The sequence below is a fragment of the Pseudophryne corroboree genome, chromosome 4 (assembly GCF_028390025.1).
Source record: "Pseudophryne corroboree isolate aPseCor3 chromosome 4, aPseCor3.hap2, whole genome shotgun sequence".
Classification (NCBI taxonomy): domain Eukaryota; kingdom Metazoa; phylum Chordata; class Amphibia; order Anura; family Myobatrachidae; genus Pseudophryne; species Pseudophryne corroboree.
Genome location: NC_086447.1, coordinates 762451568 through 762456238, shown reverse-complemented (window position 1 = coordinate 762456238; position 4671 = coordinate 762451568). Strand labels below are relative to the sequence as shown.

The 4671-nt window shown below is 43.5% G+C and overlaps 2 pseudogenes; one reads left to right on the top strand and one right to left on the bottom strand.

The window, feature by feature from the left end:
- Positions 1 to 2387: 2387 nt before the first annotated feature.
- Positions 2388 to 2506, bottom strand: LOC134912394 (5S ribosomal RNA; annotated as a pseudogene).
- A 1725-nt stretch (positions 2507 to 4231) lies between these two features.
- Positions 4232 to 4350, top strand: LOC134912383 (5S ribosomal RNA; annotated as a pseudogene).
- Positions 4351 to 4671: the final 321 nt, after the last annotated feature.

The following is a 4671-nucleotide window of genomic DNA, read 5'->3' as shown; positions in this document are numbered from 1 at the left end:
TGTTTCCCCATCAGATGAATTGAATGAAGTGTGTGAAGAAGCGTGGGTTTCCCCCGATAAGAAACTGGTAATTTCTAAAAAGTTACTGATGGCGTACCCTTTCCCGCCAGCGGATAGGTCACGTTGGGAGATATCCCCTAGGGTGGATGAGGCGCTCACTAGAGATGTGCACTTGAAATTTTTCGGGTTTTGTGTTTTGGTTTTGGGTTCGGTTCCGCGGCCGTGTTTTGGGTTCGACCGCGTTTTGGCAAAACCTCACCGAATTTTTTTTGTCGGATTCGGGTGTGTTTTAGATTCGGGTGTTTTTTTCAAAAAACACTAAAAAACAGCTTAAATCATAGAATTTGGGGGTCATTTTGATCCCAAAGTATTATTAACCTCAAAAACCATAATTTCCACTCATTTTCAGTCTATTCTGAATACCTCACACCTCACAATATTATTTTTAGTCCTAAAATTTGCACCGAGGTTGCTGGATGACTAAGCTAAGCGACCCTAGTGGCCGACACAAACACCTGGCCCATCTAGGAGTGGCACTGCAGTGTCACGCAGGATGGCCCTTCCAAAAAACACTCCCCAAACAGCACATGACGCAAAGAAAAAAAGAGGCGCAATGAGGTAGCTGTGTGAGTAAGATAAGCGACCCTAGTGGCTGACACAAACACCTGGCCCATCTAGGAGTGGCACTGCAGTGTCACGCAGGATGGCCCTTCCAAAAAACACTCCCCAAACAGCACATGACGCAAAGAAAAAAAGAGGCGCAATGAGGTAGCTGTGTGAGTAAGATAAGCGACCCTAGTGGCCGACACAAACACCTGGCCCATCTAGGAGTGGCACTGCAGTGTCACGCAGGATGGCCCTTCCAAAAAACACTCCCCAAACAGCACATGACGCAAAGAAAAAAAGAGGCGCAATGAGGTAGCTGTGTGAGTAAGATAAGCGACCCTAGTGGCCGACACAAACACCTGGCCCATCTAGGAGTGGCACTGCAGTGTCACGCAGGATGGCCCTTCCAAAAAACACTCCCCAAACAGCACACGACGCAAAGAAAAAAAGAGGCGCAATGAGGTAGCTGTGTGAGTAAGATAAGCGACCCTAGTGGCTGACACAAACACCGGGCCCATCTAGGAGTGGCACTGCAGTGTCACGCAGGATGGCCCTTCCAAAAAACACTCCCCAAACAGCACATGACGCAAAGAAAAAAAGAGGCGCAATGAGGTAGCTGTGTGAGTAAGATAAGCGACCCTAGTGGCCGACACAAACACCGGGCCCATCTAGGAGTGGCACTGCAGTGTCACGCAGGATGGCCCTTCCAAAAAACACTCCCCAAACAGCACATGACGCAAAGAAAAATTAAAGAAAAAAGAGGTGCAAGATGGAATTGTCCTTAGGCCCTCCCACCCACCCTTATGTTGTATAAACAGGACATGCACACTTTAACCAACCCATCATTTCAGTGACAGGGTCTGCCACACGACTGTGACTGAAATGACGGGTTGGTTTGGACCCCCACCAAAAAAGAAGCAATTAATCTCGCACAAACTGGCTCTACAGAGGCAAGATGTCCACCTCATCATCATCCTCCGATATATCACCGTGTACATCCCCCTCCTCACAGATTATCAATTCATCCCCACTGGAATCCACCATCTCAGCTCCCTGTGTACTTTGTGGAGGCAATTGCTGCTGGTCAATGTCTCCACGGAGGAATTGATTATAATTCATTTTAATGAACATCATCTTCTCCACATTTTCTGGAAGTAACCTCGTACGCCGATTGCTGACAAGGTGAGCGGCGGCACTAAACACTCTTTCGGAGTACACACTTGTGGGAGGGCAACTTAGGTAGAATAAACTTGAGAAATTGGAAGACAAAGGAAGGCTCTTGTGTGGGCGCACTCTTGTGGAAGAAATTGGTTATTATGATGATTTTGAAAGAGTATTTAAACATAACTTTTATTAGCATTATTATAACAGAAAGGTTCTTCCCGGAAATCTATCCTTAAAATAAAATTGTTCTGGTCTCTTTGTAGTAAAGAGTATTAGGAAGGGTTTGTAGACATGGATTGGTCATACCCCCATTCTCCCTGACCAGTACAGAATTGCTGTATTGATGGAACCACAGGATGGTCAAGACACAATTGTATATGAAGCTGAGCTCTTTGGCTATAGATGACTAGGGTAATGATCAGAAGTCACACCTCTAGGGATGATACACATAATTAGCATGCGAATATTATGATTTGAGGAGATGCAAATCAGAAAATAATGGACATCCTGAAGTCAGTGCAATAAACTGAAAAAACTGAAATAGGGGGGTTGTTGGATAGAATATAGTGGTGATACTGCTGTTGGTATTATTACCACATAAATGAGGAAAAAATCCAGCTCTACAACACCAGGTATTCGCAGGCAGTCTCCTTCCCTGATACTGACCTGGCCCAACGCTGTTTAGCTTCCAAGATCAGACGAGATCGGGCGCTGGCAGCGTGGTATGGTAGTAGAGAATTTTGATGTGTATACCAATGAGAGTGCACCTATATAAGAATATTGAAATTTGAAGGACCGACAGATGGGGATAGAAAGAAAGTTGTGAAAATGTGTGGATCTGCTTTCCACGTTAGACCCGATGCCAAAATTCCCACTCACGTGGTGCAATGTTACGGGAATCGTGAATGAGAGTCCACGAGGTTAGTGATCATAGAATGATTCATTAGTCAGTATTGGCGCTGTTTAATTGCAATCAAGGAAAACCCCCTTACTGCTGCACATGTTGTGATTTCTCCAAAAGGCAAAATTCGCTATGATGGATATCAGATGAGGAATGGAATAAACTCACAACAGTAGCAGATACAATGGATTCTTAATTAGATATTAGAAGCCTCAAATCAGTAATATTTCATAATGCACACAACAGGAGAGACTTATAGTATCTCAATTGCGAGAAAAAAAATTAATTAATAGATGGCTGAAGAATGAAAACACATCAAATCCTAAATATCAGACAGATATGAGAGATATATTCTGATTGTATACATTTTGTTATTCAAATCATTTGGCATATCAGCTTAACCTCAGGTAAAAATAGAGGTTGCTGTGTGTTTAGTATGCTATCAGGACCCCTTACAACACTGTAATACACACTTGATGTGGAATAACAAAGGCACTTCTGCCTAGGTTTACAGGGAGGGTAACCATCCGTGGCATGCAGCCACAGGATGGTGGGGCTTACGGTTTCACCAATGATATGAGAAAGCCAAGGAGATCAGGATGATATGTAAGGCTGATGCCAGGATAAAGCTGTGTCGACGAGACCCCTTGCGGAATGCGGAAAACGCGTTTCGCCCTTAGGCTTGTTCACTTCCGGAACCCGGAAGTGAACAAGCCTAAGGGCGAAACGCGTTTTCCGCATTCCGCAAGGGGTCTCGTCGACACAGCTTTATCCTGGCATCAGCCTTACATATCATCCTGATCTCCTTGGCTTTCTCATATCATTGGTGAAACCGTAAGCCCCACCATCCTGTGGCTGCATGCCACGGATGGTTACCCTCCCTGTAAACCTAGGCAGAAGTGCCTTTGTTATTCCACATCAAGTGTGTATTACAGTGTTGTAAGGGGTCCTGATAGCATACTAAACACACAGCAACCTCTATTTTTACCTGAGGTTAAGCTGATATGCCAAATGATTTGAATAACAAAATGTATACAATCAGAATATATCTCTCATATCTGTCTGATATTTAGGATTTGATGTGTTTTCATTCTTCAGCCATCTATTAATTAATTTTTTTTCTCGCAATTGAGATACTATAAGTCTCTCCTGTTGTGTGCATTATGAAATATTACTGATTTGAGGCTTCTAATATCTAATTAAGAATCCATTGTATCTGCTACTGTTGTGAGTTTATTCCATTCCTCATCTGATATCCATCATAGCGAATTTTGCCTTTTGGAGAAATCACAACATGTGCAGCAGTCAGGGGGTTTTCCTTGATTGCAATTAAACAGCGCCAATACTGACTAATGAATCATTCTATGATCACTAACCTCGTGGACTCTCATTCACGATTCCCGTAACATTGCACCACGTGAGTGGGAATTTTGGCATCGGGTCTAACGTGGAAAGCAGATCCACACATTTTCACAACTTTCTTTCTATCCCCATCTGTCGGTCCTTCAAATTTCAATATTCTTATATAGGTGCACTCTCATTGGTATACACATCAAAATTCTCTACTACCATACCACGCTGCCAGCGCCCGATCTCGTCTGATCTTGGAAGCTAAACAGCGTTGGGCCAGGTCAGTATCAGGGAAGGAGACTGCCTGCGAATACCTGGTGTTGTAGAGCTGGATTTTTTCCTCATTTATGTGGTAATAATACCAACAGCAGTATCACCACTATATTCTATCCAACAACCCCCCTATTTCAGTTTTTTCAGTTTTTTGCACTGACTTCAGGATGTCCATTATTTTCTGATTTGCATCTCCTCAAATCATAATATTCGCATGCTAATTATGTGTATCATCCCTAGAGGTGTGACTTCTGATCATTACCCTAGTCATCTATAGCCAAAGAGCTCAGCTTCATATACAATTGTGTCTTGACCATCCTGTGGTTCCATCAATACAGCAATTCTGTACTGCTCAGGGGGAATGGGGGTATGACCAA